The 16,929-nt window shown below is 46.6% G+C and overlaps 1 long non-coding RNA gene across 1 annotated transcript; it reads left to right on the top strand.

The window, feature by feature from the left end:
• Positions 1 to 5,177: 5,177 nt before the first annotated feature.
• LOC137589568 (uncharacterized) lies at positions 5,178 to 12,356 on the top strand. The gene is made up of 3 exons (XR_011034219.1): positions 5,178 to 5,321; positions 9,970 to 10,099; positions 12,197 to 12,356. It is a non-coding gene; the product is annotated as an uncharacterized lncRNA (long non-coding RNA).
• Positions 12,357 to 16,929: the final 4,573 nt, after the last annotated feature.

The following is a 16,929-nucleotide window of genomic DNA, read 5'->3' as shown; positions in this document are numbered from 1 at the left end:
AGAATCACAAGAAAGAAAGCCGTAAAAAAATACCCAACAGGCGTCGTCACGGGTTACCCTAAACGTCTTTGTGGGAACACCCGATGGGCTTTTGTAACACACTCCATATCATGAATGAGTCCTGTGTGTGTTCACGGCGCTCCTGGGACCCGCTTTAATCAATGCCAATCACAAACAAATTAGCCTCGCCTTAATGCACCACCTCTCCTGCTCTCCCCGCTGACTACACAGGTTTCTTCCTCCAACCACACGTCGGGGACGTCCCATATGGAAGCCTCTCATCAGACGTCCCTGTAGATAGTCCAGCAAACGGAGGAGATGCATAAAGTATGTGGCGTGAAGGAATTTTGAAGAGATATCCAATAAAAGCTCAACTCCAAGCTAACGGTCTGCATGGGCGGATCCGTGCAGGAGGTGTTTAAACAGTTGAGAAGAGGGATTACGCTAGTTTACAGCAGCTTATGCTAACACCACAGAGGAAGCTAATTGCAGGGAGGTGTCACCGTGCTATATGTGTGTGTGTGTGTGTGTGTGTGTGTGTGTGTGTGTGTGTGTGTGTGTGTGTGTGTGGTTGTGTGTGAACAATGTCTCGGGATGAAACGGTGGAGTTACTACACTGCGTGTGAGTGTGTTGAGGCGAGTGTGAACCAATAAACCCTGAACTCACCTCCACGTCGTGTCGTAACAACCGGTTTGGGCGCTTGATGTATGCGTGACACACATTTTACCAAGAGTACATACCGACATGAAAACACCCACTTAAAAAATGTAGATGTAAACGTAAACAGTTGTGCAACACGCAACACGCCTGCAGGTTATGCCGTGTCTTCATCGTCTCATGTGTAACAACAATGTTCGACTGTAAAAAAACGCCGACTTTACGGTTGTCCGTTTGCGTTTATGGGCGCGGCGTTAGCCCCATTGATCGGGGCTCACTGGGGTGTGTTTGTGTAACATCGGCCACCTGCAATCTCCCTTCTTGTCGGCTGCAGCAGATTTATAGCGAAGCCGAGACGCCGATCGATGGGCGCAAAGTGGAAAAGCAAAATCAGAGCTCTTGTCTCTGTCTTCCAGTCTTAAGAGTCGGATAGAAGAGTGTTTTTCATCTCATCTGACAAAGGGATTTTAGTTTTTATTACAAAACAAACAATCCCGTCATATGTTGCAATTCAAAGTAATATTTTATTCAAGGTTTGATTTTTCTTTTTATTTCAGGTAATTTTGACTGGAATTAAAAATTATATGAAAGCTACCAGATTGTTAGCCCTGAGCAAAAGCTAAATACACTCGATTTACAGCACAGTCGGAATTTCTATTATGAACCTTTTCCATAGTAATAATTACATTGACATTAGCTACCGGCAAAAAGCTAAAACTAACTCCGTAGAGTTTTTCTTTAATTTACCTACAGTGAGGAGGAAATGACCCACCCTACTCCGCCTCTGATTGGCTAGCTATCGCTGTAATTCTTACGTTAACCCACGTGAAAGAGCTTCAGTTATGTGAGAAAAATTGCCGTCAATTCAAGCCAATCCCTTGCAGCGAAGAGCAGTTATGATTTCATGTGAAAAACAAAACCCTGTGTTCACTTTGTCTAAATAACTAATCAGCCGTTACCCTCACCGGGGCACAACTCCACCTACATATAAATAGAGTATCATAAGTTTGTATTTGGATATAAAAAGTCATCTATTTAGCATTTGGATTTCTGAATAGTGAAAAAAACCACATAAAGCAGCATGTCATCAGCATAGAAGTAAAGAAGTAAAGCCGATACAGTCAAACCTTAAGTTACGAGATTAATCCGTTCCCTGACTGAGCTTGTAAATCAAACGGTATAACACATAATCTAGTTTTGAATGGGTGCATGGAACTCTTCTTAAGTCACATTTTACGACCATTAAAGATTGATTGATTAAATTGCGTATTGAACTGTCTAAATACTGTACAGTGTGACTGTTTGCTCCTGATGCAACGATTGTTCTTGGGGGATCTGAGGCTTCTTTCTCCTTGAGAAAACACTTGCATGAGCTTGATTAAAAGGACCACTGTGTTTTCAGCTCCCCCCCCATACTAAGGCTGCAAATGTCAAGCAGCTAAACATTCAACCTCAAATCTCATTACAACTCTCTGACGACTGTTTCTACACGTGAACACACGAAGTCCGACTCCCATAAGGAGTCGGACTTCCTGGAGTTGCTCTTTATCTCGACGAGACTCATGTTTTTAGCTCAAATAATGATCGTCTGCATCGTTTTATCATCTGGACGTTATACTTAACAGGAAAATGGAACATAAAGGAAAGAAAAACAGACAAAAAAGACAAAAGAAAGGAAGAACAGGATGAAGGGGGCAGGACGGAAGCGGTAGAAGTGTATGAACGGGTGAGAAAGAGAAAGAGCGTTTGCATTTCTGCATTAAACGGTGAGAACTGATGTCGCTCCCATCGCTCCCTGGCGACCAATTGGTCTCTGCAGGGGGGCGGCTAACCGGTTCACGCCAGGCCGAAACAAACTCAGTGCCCTCACCCAGCCGGCGGACCACCCTGACTCCACAGATACACACACACACACACACACACAGACACACAAACACACCGGGCGGAAAAGCTCCAGGGAAAGAGACACAATTCCAGTAATGGATTCGAACCACGGCACCAATATTCTAGCTCATACTTGTAGCGTGTGGAATGAAAACACGGATAAATGAAGAGATGTAGATTTACACACACACACACACACACACACACACACACACACACACACACACACACACACACACACACATACACGCCACATATCGTATTCTTGGCCCGTTATCTGTCCTCCCTCTCCCCTCTGACACAGTGAGCTCCAACCGGAAGCTTCGGCTCCCATTCTGGAGAAAGACAAGCTTTTGTCTGGGAAAACAGAGGCCTCTGTGTTTAAGCTGTGTGCTGTTTGTGTGTGTGTGTGTGAAAACCAGTTTGTGCTGTGGACTAACAAGTGCAGATAAAAGTTAGGAGTAATTGAAAAAGAAGAACAGCCAGGCGAGAAAAAGGGAAGAAAAAAAAAAACATGAGAAAAACCAACCAGGACCTTTGTTTGATGCGGTTTTGGGAAGGATTTTAAAAGATGCTGTCAGCCGAAAACGGAATGCAAATAAGGGCCGCAGTTGTCCCGGCAGAGGCGAGGTGACATCACCGTGTGTGAGCGCAATATAAAGTTGCACTTTACTTTTCACACCATGTTTTACAGACTGGAGAAAAGAAGGCTTGTTGGCTGTGTCTAGACGCTGAAGCCACCGCCGTGGCGCCTGACCGTCTCGCTGCTGCCAGGCTGAACAAGCGCCGTCTTTCTGGCCGACAGGTCTCAGAGGAGAAAAGGCGAAGACAGTTTTGTCATGGTACTTTAGAGGTGAGAGTGGGCCGCGCCGAGAGTGAGAATATCTTAAGGGTCTGGTTAATTTAATCCTCAGAGGTGATCACTCTACCTATTTACCCACTTTACGTGTCTTAACTTGGCCGTAATGGGATCTGTTTTGAAGGTTCAGGCGTCCGTTGCAGCCATGGAGTCGATTAAAGTTCTGTCCACGCAATTGAAAATGCAAATAAAGGATGACTTTACACAGTAGTAGTAGAAAACATGGGATAGAACAGCATTTTAAGGAATAAAGAAATAGGAAAAGGAATAAAGATGTCTTCCTTGAGACTTTAAGATCATCTGCATAGAAAAACCTGAGTTTCTGAATTTATTTGCAAGACTTTAGTACAGGCGTTACCGTAGGAAACTGCCCGAAATCTCGGACAACTGACGGAGAAGCCGCCACTCTACTATAAAAACAGTTTGATCAGCATCATCGATCTCCGACCATGTTGAAGGCCAAAGTTATCCTCTGTCATCCTCTCAGGGAGGAGTAACCACCCGGTTGACTGATTGCAAGACTTGAACTTTCACCTTCTTGCTTAACTCCACCAGAATCCCCTGAGCAGCGGATTACACGGTGTAATGCCTGTTATTTCCCGCCCTGCCTCCAGTTCCTCCATGCTCCGAGCTCTCCCTCATCTCTTAACTGGAAGGCACCCTACCGGCGCAAGGGCGACCCTTGACCTCTCGAACACATTGGTAGCCCCTCTCACCGTTATTCTCTGGGCCTCTCTAAGTAAAAGCAGTCTTGTACTGGATGTTGTAAGGAAATACCCCATGTGGGATGAACTTTGACCAGCAAGAAAGTCAAGGGTAGATGGAGTTAAAACTCACACATGATGCATTGAGTCTCTTTGCAATAAAGCCCTTTTTTTTGTACGACTACTATTGTTCAACCGGAGAGGACTGGAGAGAGACGCTACCTCACATGGCGTCTGGTCAGCAAAGGGTTTATCAGCCACCGTTACAAAGAAGAAGGTCCCATGGGACAATCCTTCATATTTGTTGCTCGGGATCAGAGAAAGTTGGGTTTGTAGGAACATGCAACTAAAGAAGAGACTCTTCTCGGAATCAAATACCATTCAACACCAGAATGGTCATTCCAATATCCTGCAGACGCCGTTTTTCTGTTTAACACCTCTTAAATCTTATTCTGGTGCTCGCAAAAGGAGTTTAACAACAGACTCTAGTCTACTAGACTAGAGTCTGTTGTAACTTATTTATATGCCTGGTTGACGCGACTCGTTCGAGAAAAACGCGGTTGATTTTAAAATATTTTATAATTACAAGGCAAGTGTGTCGGAAGATGTACGGACAAATGACAGGAAGATGATTAAACTCCACAAACATGCGTCGTACGAAAGGTTGACTGTCTCCGACCATTAGTCTCATCCCATCCTTCCAGAGGATATCTTGTTTGGCATTCATACTTTTTTCAGTGGAGTGGAAGCTGAGTAATCAATAGCCTTCCAGCTGTACTGAGAACACATGAAGCAGCATTGGCAATCTATCAATCGCAAGATTGTAAAATTTGTTCCGCTGCCATCTTTGCGTTATTTTATTTAGAGACGGAATCGTCAGAACTCCCATGCATGCGCAAGGATTAACGAACATTCCCAACGCATACCAGCCGCTCTATGGAAAGGGGAACATGCCTTTACATACAGCGAGTTCCAGCCACCCCCGCCCCCCGCAATAGTCTTCCCCACACTACCCCAGGGATGTGACTCAGGCCACTTGTACAGTAAAAGCTCTCTCTCATGTGGCGGGGAACACAGACGCACACATACACACAAAACACTTTTGCCATCTGGGACTCATTTCCCCCCGTCGAACAGCTGTAGCCGGGGCTTTCATGTGTTATGGTGGGCAGGCGGAGGAATGCCGGGCGAACGTCCCTACGTGCTCCGACAGAAGGTAAATTATAGGGGGGGCCGCGTAGCACCATAACTCTGGAGAAAACGTTGCGGCTGCTTTACAGTTTGTGGCCGATGGCTGAATGAACTCTCTGGTTTTTGACGTTTCTTTCCCCGCTGGATCAGGTCTACAGATGTGGCGTGTTGCTTGTGCGTGTGCGTTTAAATTTAATAGAGCCTTAAACTACTCGGCATAGGAAGGAAATTCCATTTGCTCGGTGGATATTATTAGTTGCATGATGCTGTGGCCAGTAAATGTGTCATATGACACTGCAGGTTGAACAGAAAGCATTTTAGTGGCATATAAAGTCAGCTAGCAGTAACAAAACTAAATAGTGGATTAGCTGACATGATGTATTAAAATCTTAATGCATTATTTTATTATTCCAGGTTGGAGGTTTTGCTTGTCACAGCAGTCTATATTCATTTTTAACCATGCTTGCAGATGTAAGCAAAGCCAAGGGATGAATTTGACAATCTAAGTAATGATGCACAACAATCAGAATAACATGCTGTGTTTGATCATATGTGAATGTTAGCATATATTTTTGCTTTTGGAAGTAGTTCAAACTCTTCAAAAAGAACTTTTTACAAACAGTTTGTCTAAATATTGTCTGAAAAAGTGAATCTAGTCTAAACTGGGCGGCGGCTCCGCTTTCATTTTCACTGCCATACATCTCATGAATTTTAAAGACAACAGTTCCCCCTCGAGGGTCTGATGGTGACCTGAGACGACTGTAACCGGTGTGGTTAGAACCCGCATCCAGAAACCTTAACTGAACTTAAACTGCAATGCATTAAGGTTTCCCGATTAATCCCGAGTATTTTCAGTAAATTGCATGCGTTGTACATTACACCTGCTAGATTGCCATGAACATGATACCATGCTAATTTTAGCATGTAGTTCTCGTGCACTTTCACACGGCTAAAACCATAGAAGTAAATTTTACACACTAAAACAAGAAGTCTTTTTAAAGCTGCTCCACTAGAAACACTTTGGTTTGTAAGAGTTCCAGAACAGTTTACAGCCTCTTGTGAGGCTCTAGATGTTGCGTTGAGGTAGCTGCTTCACGCTGCCAAGAACAAACATCTGCAGGAAGCATAAAATGCGTGTACGTTACGCCTGTGAAAATTTTCCGATTTAAATTTAAACTGGATATCAATGATTGGCGGCGTTTTCCAAAACGCGCGAAGGAAAAACCTGGTCTGAGACACACGTCTGTAGAAGAAGAAAACCTGCTATTAGCATCTCGGGAATGAGCAGCATTCGATACACACAACCCTCAGCGTGAATCTGGTTCCAAAGAGCAGAACTCCACCAGAAGGGAAAGAAGAAAACGTCAGCATCGATATGATTTCCAGGGGACGGGCAGACAAGCCTCTACACGTCTCCTCGGGCTTCCAGAAAGCAGAGCTGTCACTCCAGCAAGCCACATAATCAGAAGCTGTAAGCTGAGCTCGCCGGAGCCGAGGAAGGAACGACCTGGACGGGTTTTAGCATCGCCTTTTAGCAAACTCATCACAAAATGCCTGCTTGGCGGCGAGTCCCACAGCAGAAACGTTATCCGTCCGTCCGTCCGCCTGACAATAAGCCGTTCTGTTCTCCTCACCTCCTGTTCCTCCACCAGCTTGTCCACAAATCACTTTCTTTTGGGAGTATTTAAGTAGATTTTATGTTTTTGTACGGTAAAATTAAGTTACAGTATTAAGACTCTTGGGGATAATAAAAACAACCCTGTGAACATTTAGCATATTTGTACCTCCAGATACGAACTAATCGACATGAGAGTCGTCGTTCTGTCAACATTTTTGTTCGACATACGAGCGAAAATCCAAAATACGAGTCATGGATACAACATCAGCTGTGACCGGATCTCCGGGGCAGGGTGACCCTACATGCACCCTTTGGTGGGGGGTACAAAATCCAAATCGATGCCACAGAACCGGGAATATCACCTTTCTTCTTCCACAAGTTCTTCCTTCTGCTGCCAACAAGATGCCCCCCCCTCACTCCCCTTTGCAGTTCACTTCGATATGTCGACTGTGGCATTCTGGAGTCTTCGCAACCCGACTGACCCCGACTCGAGTGACATCACCTGAGTCCTCGGATTTCTCTCGGATACAACCGGAGAGGTTCAAGAATTCCACAGATGGCCCCCTGAAATTAAAGGATGTGATATAATTTCATCCGCTCTTTCCCTCCATCGTGTCCTTACATCACCTTAATCTCCCTACATGACCCCACCCTGCCAACCCCTCCCTCTCTATCCCCCCCAATGTCAGGTAACTACCAGGGTTCCTACCCCTTCTGACGTACACCACTTTTCAATCGGCACCACCGAGTTGTCTAATCCCTGTTCATTAGCCCAGTTAGCCTATATACAGCCCCCCCCCCCACACACACACACACACACATCCAATGCAAACACAATAAACAGCGAGGAACGACTCTGGTATTAATAATAAGTGGCTTATCTTGTGTAAGGGGCCGACGTCCTTTTAAAAATACCAGTGAGGTCTCAGGAGGGATTAGATCGACCAAACTGATTTTTTACTATTTTTCCCCCCCGTTTTGAGAAACCTAAGGAAAACAAGAGAGGGAGGGGGTGATGGTTTTCCATGTAAATGTGTGTTAGGGTTCAGGCCCGTGGGGTTTTGGCGGTTTCTCTCTAAGCGAACCTGCAGGCGGCGGGTTGGTATCAAGACACCCATTTCGTCTCTCATTCCCACACTATATTTGTTTGGATGCTACAGCTGTGCAGCCAGGGAGGCGTCACCGTGACAACTTCACACCACATCAGGAGACTAAGTGATCTGGGAATCAGAGAGTCGCAAGCTGTGATTTCTGTCTTTTTGGACGCTTTGGGAGCGTTTTCTCCAAACCGCCTACGAGCTGGGATTGAGATGTGACGTCCGTCGATTAAGGACAACTGGATTTCTGTTAAAACGCTCCGCCGGGCCTCAAACTGGCGTCCTCACAAGGTGCACGATTACTACGTCCCTCTTCATCCAGGATTCATTTTTGATTTTTTGCTGTAAGCGTGAGCGTACGCCCCCAGCCTTCTAAAATGGTGCAGTAGAGCAGAACCCCTGAGTGTGTGTGAGTGTGTGTGTGCAGTGTAGTATCCTACGCCGCGCTTGGCGAGAGCGAGCAGACAGAGAGAAATTTGACAGGGTGCCAAGCCGACCTCGTTTCCCCCACCCGGTATGTGTGTTGCAGTCGCAGCAGTCCTGAAGCGGCGCGGGATTGGCTCGCCGTGCAGCTCCCAGATCTCCGCCCTGCACTTTCTACGTGTAACTTAAGCCTCCACCGCCGCGCAGGCCTGCAACCCGCACCGAAACCTACCCCACCGACACACACACACACACACACACACACACGCACAATACTCCTGCTTTTGCATGCACAAAAAAATACAAAAAACGCCATGTTGTTCATTTTAAAGTCTTTTGGAGCCTTGGTTGTGGATGCATCTGGAAACACACACACGCACACATGCACACACACACACACACTAATGCATGCAGTCAATCACGCTACTGATGCTTCACACCAGCATAGGAGTGAGTCTGACCCCATTCACCCCTATTTTACCCAACGCCAGCACATGGTCCTGAAAATAATACAGCCGCTAATAGTAAGACTATTTAATGTGGTGTCACACTGCTTTTTTTACTGCTGGTGTGTGTGTCAGTGTGTGTGTGTGTGACTGTGTGTGTGTGCATCTCTGGCACCGATCCTGACTGTTCTACACACCACAAGGAACTCATTGACCGGAGAGCCGCGCCCCTCCCCGGTGCTGCTGCAAAGACTCTACGGAGCCCCCGGTGGTCATATTAAGAACTGCAGGCTGCAGCCTCATCAGATAGCAGGTCTACAGAAAAGAGGAATAGTTTTATCTAGTGCTGCATCTTCAAATGCAGATTTTGTTTTTTTAATTGAATTCATTCAAAGTTATTTCCTGTTTTTGTTTTATCCAACTGAAAGTATTTTTAGTCTTGTTTTTAGAGTGTTTTGTCTTTTCTCTTTTTTCTCTCATTTTATTCATTCGTCCCTTATCTTGTTTAAAATGAATCTGACCATATATTGATGAAAACAGCTAGAATGACCAAAAATGCAGCAGCAGAAAGTGTCTGGTCTGATGAGGTCATACATGTAGATATGGAGCGTGATCTGATTTGCATTTCTTTCGAACCTCGAGTCGAGCTTTTTCCTCTAAACCCACTTAAAATTTGGACAACAGGTTGAGATGCCTTCAGCCCCGAGACCTGTAATCACTGTCTTCACCAGATTAGACCAGTTAGAGAACTACCAGCTACTAGATGGTTCCATTAGTCTTTTGACCCTACATCCGCGCGTGTCAGGACTGCCTCCAGTGAGCGACTGAGTCGATCTGTCAACCGTTGGATGAACTCCAGTGTTTAACGGATTAACCTCTGAGTGGAAAACCGGTGAACAGACAATGAGGATTACCTTTTACTTGGAACATTTCAGGACTCCATCAGCAAGGATGTAGGGTGAACAGAGCAATCCGACCCGTCCTAAGATGGAATTCGAGGCAATGTAATTTTGAAAATAAGTGGCTGTTCTGACGGGAAGCAGAGAAACCAAGAAGACTTAACTTTGTTTTCCTTGATTATCCAATCAGGCATCACAGAACGACCAGAATCTGATTTTCCTGGTTGATCTTGAGGGACTTGAACCCCCCACCCCCCCCCGTAACCAACCCTCCACAGATGAAGCTGCTGCTACCACACCTTCCATCCGATAGCTAGCAGGTATGACTTTCATTGGCCGTCAAACACACGCGTGTACACATGAACTGAGTGTTGAACAAACACGTCTTTTGAGCCTTTGTTTGCCGCCGTGTTTACATTCATATGTCGGAACATTTGCGTATCATCGGCTGCTGTCGGGGTGTTTACTGATGCCACGCTATGCACTCCATGCAGTGCCTTAGCAGAAAAGAAAAGGTCGTTGTGTTTGTGTCGTGTTTTCAAATGTCAGGCAACAAATTTAGAATCTTCAACTGACTGAATACGAACAAGAATTAGAAACTACCTCTAAATGTGAGGCTAGATCCAATGAGCTAAATGCTAACCTAGCATTAATAGGGCATGATATCTCTCATTTTGATTTTAGCTGAGGAAGTTAGCATCCTAAAATGTTTGTCTGAACTGACAAGATATCTGAGGTAGTTTTTCACATATTTCATCATGAACCAAAATATTATAAAAATTAAAATTCAACCAAATTCAACAGCAAATTTGAGAGAAAAGAAGCTGTTGATCAGGTATCGGAAGCTGTATTTGTAGTTAAGCATCTGTGATCAATAAATCTGAAAAGTCTCATCGCATGGGTGGAGAAGCCCAGTGAAGAATGAACCGACTGTTGACATTGAGATATTTCTCTGCATACGTGGAATTTTTTGGCCTCGAGGGGAAAAGGAGGGGATTAGAGTACAGGTGGTGCAGCTCAAAACATTCCATGGAATTACCTGCGTTGAGCACATTTGGGATTAAAAAATTAGGACAGCGTTGCACATCCAAGCGAGACAAACACAAACATCCCAACAGTGACGGACAGAAGCGCATCACGTGGTCAAACCTGTGTCGTCCTGGTGATGTGTCGAGAAGCGCATCACATGGTCAAACCCGCATCGTGCTGGTGGTGCGCTGACAAGCACATCACCATATCTGATGCAAAAATGAACCCTGGGAATTAGATGAGATGATGGTTGACCTGGAAGTGGGAGGAGCCCTGACCTTCGGTGAGGTGCCACGAAGTTGCACCGGCTACTGCCCCGGTTTGACGGTTCTTCTCACTTTCGCAGCTGTAAAAAAATAAACATTTTTAAGTTGCTGTAACAGAGGACGAAGCCTGTAAACAAACCCTGTCATCCTCACTTTCCTCCCCGTGTTGACGTTTCATTTCCTGGTCACATGTCGCGAGAACATTCCGGCACTCCGTGTACCCAACATCCCCAGTCTTTTTTTTTTTTTTTTTTTTGCTTCGTCAGCCACTTAATCATGCAACACAAGTGCATTTCTGTTTTCAGGTCGTGCTCGTGTGTGACATCACTTTAAGTGTGTGTGTATGTGCTGATGAGTCACGTGTGTACTTCCTGTCTTTCCTGACACTCTCTCATCATCTCCCTGAGTCATCATCAACCCAGACTTATTTTTTGAAGCCGTGTTTTTCGGGAGAACGTTGTGTAACCTCGTTAATGCTGGTGGGAAATGTGTCAACCCTGGTCGGGAGCTGTGATTGGCTCTCAGGGAACACTCCCCCACTGCTGGCGTCCAGCCCCTCCCACTGCATCCAAACCTGGATCGCTCAGACGCTGGGGCAAGGTCGCCATAGCAACTAGAGGTACCCACTTTTTTTCCTCCCTCTCCTCCTCTGCTCTCTTTTTATCGTTCCTGTTGTTTATCTTCCCCTCCTTCTGTCGGGGTTTCTTCCTTTTTAGGATCTCATGGAAGTGGAAAAAAAAAAATAGATAAAAGATAAGAAACTCGGTCCTGATGCAGGTCCTGAAGGTTATTGAAAGGGAAACACTTTTATTGGCTGTTTTGTTACCTCATAGTTTCCACATGAATCTCGCGTCGCTCTTTACACCAAATAAAACTCTTTTCTGTCATGAAGACGACCGACTGGAGCCTGTTTCCAGATTTACGCCCCTTCCGTCTAAACTCCTCTATTCCTTTTTGCGGCGGCCCACCGACGTGCACGCACGAGGAGCGGCTATAACTCACCAAAAACATACACAGAGTATGTTTAAAACATCAGGACCACCCACTCACGTCCTGATTTATCACGGACAGCCCCATCATTTCAGATTCACGCCAACGTCATTTATTATTTTCACCTATTAGATCCATTTGCGGGCGGATGGTTGGAACGGGACGATAGCGCTGACCCCCCCCCTGTGTCATTAATCACGTGCACCAAGTGAATATTTCATGAAGGGACGCCGATTCAAGCTTCATCTCAGGAAACGTCGTCACGGCTTCAGCGGCGTCACTTTTCCTGTAAAGCAGGTGAGATAAGGTGTGTGTGTGTGTGTGTGTGTGTGTGTGTGTGTGTGTGTGTGTGTGTGTGTGTGTGTGTGTGTGTGTGTGTGTGTGTGTGGCGTATCAGTGAAATGTCACATGCAGATTCTTGGGAGGATCAGCCTGTGGCGCGTCCCCACCCCTCCCTTCCTGGTTGCCCAGCGGTCATCACGTTGCTCCCGGCTGACCGTCCACTCGGTGACTCATTTCTCCCGACACTTGTTCGCTCCCTCATCCTCATCGTCATCCTCCTCTTCCTCCACCTCCCATCCCTCCATCTTTGGCCCCTCCCCATCACAAATCAGTAGTAACGGGAAATAGATAGCCGGGGAAGAACTGACGTGGGAGGGGCGGCGGACGGGAGAGCCCTAATGTGGAGTGTGTTTAAAAGAGGAGGAGGAGGAGGAAGAGGAGACACCACACATCCAGAACCCCCCCCCCCCCCCCCCCCAGAGGAAGCTGCAGAATACTAAACACTAAAGAGAGAATGGAGGGGGGGTCATCTCTGTTTCTGTCTTTACTGGTTTAGGTGTAAGAATCCAATAAATCAACGTTTAACAGGAGCTGGAAACAAACAGGTGGGTTTGTAGAGATGGAGGGATGATGGGTAAGAGGAGCGGCGGGGGGGGGCGAGAGAGAGGGAAGACGCGGGGGCGGAGAAGGGGAAAACCTGCAGTGCAACACGTTCTGAATTATTCATCGACGTCTGAGTGGGCCGGCGCTGACGGAGGGATGGAGAGAGGAAGAGGAAGAGGATGGGCAGGGGAAGGAAAGAGGAAGAAGAAGGGGATGAAGGAGGGATGGCAAAAGAGGAAGGAAAGAAGGGATGAAAGGAGAGACAAGGGGAAAATCAAGAGGAGGAAGAGGAGGAGCAGGAAAGATAGAAGGGGAGGGAGGAAAGAAGGAAGCATGGGAGGGATGAGAAAGAAAGAGGAAGTGAGGAAAAAAGAGAGGATGAAAGTGGAGACGAGGGAAAGAGAGATGCTGAGATTGAAGGGAAAAGAGGATGAGTGTGGAAGGGAAGTGAGAGATAAAGTGTGAGGAGGAAGTGAGCAGGTGGAAGCAAAGAGCTCAGGCGAAGAGGAAATGGACGTAAAGGGTGAAATGAAAAGAAGGAATGGAAGGATAGAAAAAAAGATGTCAGAAAGGAAGAAGGAAGTGAGAGGAGAGACGAGGAGGAAGGAGGAAGAGGATGAAGGAAGGTAAAATGAGGAAGTGAAAAGGAAATGGAAAAAATGGAGGATGTGAAATAAGGACAAAAGGAAAAGGGAGGAAGAGGAAAAAGATGAAGGGTGAAGGAGGGATGGAGGGGGCAGCCGTCTGAACTCTGTGTACCCGACAGTCATGTCGCATTCACTGTCTGCTTCCCTCCCTGTCTGCACACACACACACACACACACACACACACACACACACACACACACACACACACTAAACCACAACGTACACGAGCACACACAGCGACACACACTGTAAAACTTTGACGCACATTCGCAGAGAGAGACGCGCTGCAGACTGCAAAGCATTCTGGGTAAAATCATAATCATGTCCGACTGATCAACAGTGAGTAACCTCCAATGGTGTGTGTGTGTGTGTGTGTGTGTGTGTGTGTGTGTGTGTGTGTGTGTGTGTGTGTGTGTGTGTGTGTGTTGCCTTCACACACATCAAGAATCTCGGTCGGAGGCAGATCTTAAAATAAAGCGCATCAAACGATCACTCGCGCGCACACACTCACGTGCACGAGCAGACAGTGGGTAAAACACACACACACACACACACACACACACACACACACACGTGGGAGGATCCGGCGGAACACACTGCCAAACGATGGAGGGGGGGGGTGAGGTCAGATGAGGACACGAGGCAGCGCGCGCGCGCGCAAATCCCAGAAACGGAACCCCCCCCCCCAAAAAAATATTCAGCGATCATCGATCAGCTCCTTAGAAGGAATCGATTATCCAAAGATAACCCGCGTGCGATCGACCAATCAGGGGAGGCGCGCGAGCACAAAATGTACAGACGGGATGAGGAAGGAGAGAGAGGGGGGGGGGCAGACAGAGAGAGATGGGGGGGGTAGATGCGTAAAGGTGCAGCGGGGTGAACTCTTTGTCCTGACGCAGACCCCCCCCCCCCCCCAGCGCGCTCCCGCGAACAGCTGGGCTCGGCCGGATCACGTGACCAGCTGACTTTCACTTTATTTCCATCTCTTTAAAATCGTTTCTTTCTGTTTTTTATTTATTTTAGGACCCCCCCCCCCCTCTTCCCGGTGCGGCGGCGCAGACCTCCGGCGGGCGGAGCACCGGGAGCAGCAGAGGCGGGGGTGAGGGGGTGGCCTGAGGTTATCTGAGGACAGCAGCGAGCACCGGGATGTTCCCGGTACAGCGCGTTCCCGCGGAACGAAGACACCGCTTCCGCTCGATCTGTGGGGAGTCGTTCGATCGGAAATCGATAAATCGATCGGAATATTTAGAACCACGACCGATTGATTGTGTTTGAACCTGTTGATAAGAAGAAACACCTGAGACTCCATCAAATCTCTGTTCTCCAACATTTTTTTTACATTTTCATCACCGTTTTCATCATTGTCAAACATTTTGCAGCTGAAATAAATGATCAATTAATTGAAAATAATCAATAGATTTATTAGAATAAAAACGAAAAGAACTGCATGAGGATAATTATTGAGATAATTAATCTTTGTATTTGTGTAAATATAACTTGTATATAATGACCCCACCCCACCATCCCTCTCTCTCTCCCTCTCTCTACCCCCCCTCCACGCCCACTTGGGCCCCGTCCCAGGATGCCATTCCTGAGAAGAATCTGTAATGGAGGGGGGGGGGGGCTGGCTAGTTAGGCAAAGGTTGCATGAAATATTAATAACGCTGCAAATTGTAGTGTCCTTTTTGCGTGTGTGTGTGTGTGTGTGTGTGTGTGTGTGTGTGTGTGTGTGTGTGTGTGTGTGTGTGTGTGTGAACCCGATGCTCCCTGTAATAATATTATGTCTCCATGACAGAGGACAGTAATTCTCTAAATGACATGAGGATGAAAGACGCAGGCTGACCAGGATCTGCCTGTGATGTGCAACGCAGAGGCCGGCGGATGTGTCGTCATGGTGAACAGAATTCATAAATCCATCCCAAAACAACATTTATTTTATTTTTTTTTATGATGTGAAAATGATGAGAATTCTTCCCAGGAGATGTCGTCCATCATCCATCGTCGGTTGTCCTCGCCGTCGTCTCTTAAAGCGGTAAATACGTCGGGACGCACGCGCGCAGATCAAATGGTTTCAATTTGCTCTGGTCCATCAGATCAGTGGCATCATGCCCATATATGGGCGTCTTAATATGCCATGTCGAAATGTAAGTCATTTCAGTTAAGACCGTGATCCGTCCATATGAGCCGTCTCTAATCGCGCCGCCGTGGCAGTCGCAGGATGGCGTGACGAAGAAGAGCAGTTCCAGAGTTCAGCGGTTAATTCTTCCAGGCAGAAAACTGACCCGGCCAACATTGGTTCCTACATCATTTAGTTCCTACAGGAGGACAACATTGGTTCCTACATCATTTAGTTCCTACAGGAGGACAACATTGGTTCCTACATCATGTTACGCTGCTCACATGGGGTTGTGGCAGACAGGTGCACTACAGTCGGACGTGGCGACCTGCGGTTGTTCGTATCTACGAATGTTCATAAGTTGAATGTTTGTATCTCGAATAGTTGTGTAAAAACAGATGAAGCGTAGCATAGGTGCTAGCATTAGCATAATTTTTATACAAGATATGGTCCTTATTTTATATAAATAATAAGGAATACATTTTTCCAAAATTGTCAAATTTTGCCTTTAAGGGTAAATTTCAGTTCTTTGTTAAACATCATTCTGTTTTCTGCGGCGTCTTAAATCACGACGGATTATTTCTAATTCTATCTCAGCTGTTTTTCTGATTATTTCTACGCCGTTCTGGTGGAATTCGTTCTTGTTCCCTCCCGCCGCGTAGAGGTTAAAGCGTCTGATTTACCGCTCGCTCTCATCGTCACAAGACGAACGGCGGCGAAAGACGAAAGACGACACCTGCTCCACAGCCCGGGTGACAAACAGCGGCGTCGTTACGGCGACCGTTAAAACCCTCTGGTTCTACTCGTCCGGCTGTCGGCGGAGCAGAATTCACCTAAATCAAGAGAAAATTAAACTTTTTATTGGCTCATATTTTCATCCGGAGAATTGAGGCTCCGCCCTTCGTGTTATTGAACGTGTCGATGATTTTAACTCAGCTTGACAACTTTATCGCCCACTGGTGACCCCTGGCACACACACACACATGCTCACACACACACACACACACACACACACTCATGCGCACACACACACACACACACACACACACACACACACACACACGCTCACGGAGTCAGTAACCATGAAATGACATCAACTGCCAAGACAGTCAGGGGTCAACTTGATGTTGAAAGGTTGCCATGGTTACTGAGCAGCGTCATGTGCCACACACACACACACACACACACACACACACACACACACACACACACACAC

The sequence above is a fragment of the Antennarius striatus genome, chromosome 22 (assembly GCF_040054535.1).
Source record: "Antennarius striatus isolate MH-2024 chromosome 22, ASM4005453v1, whole genome shotgun sequence".
Taxonomy (NCBI): Eukaryota; Metazoa; Chordata; class Actinopteri; order Lophiiformes; family Antennariidae; genus Antennarius; species Antennarius striatus.
This window is presented reverse-complemented; position numbering and strand designations above follow the sequence as displayed.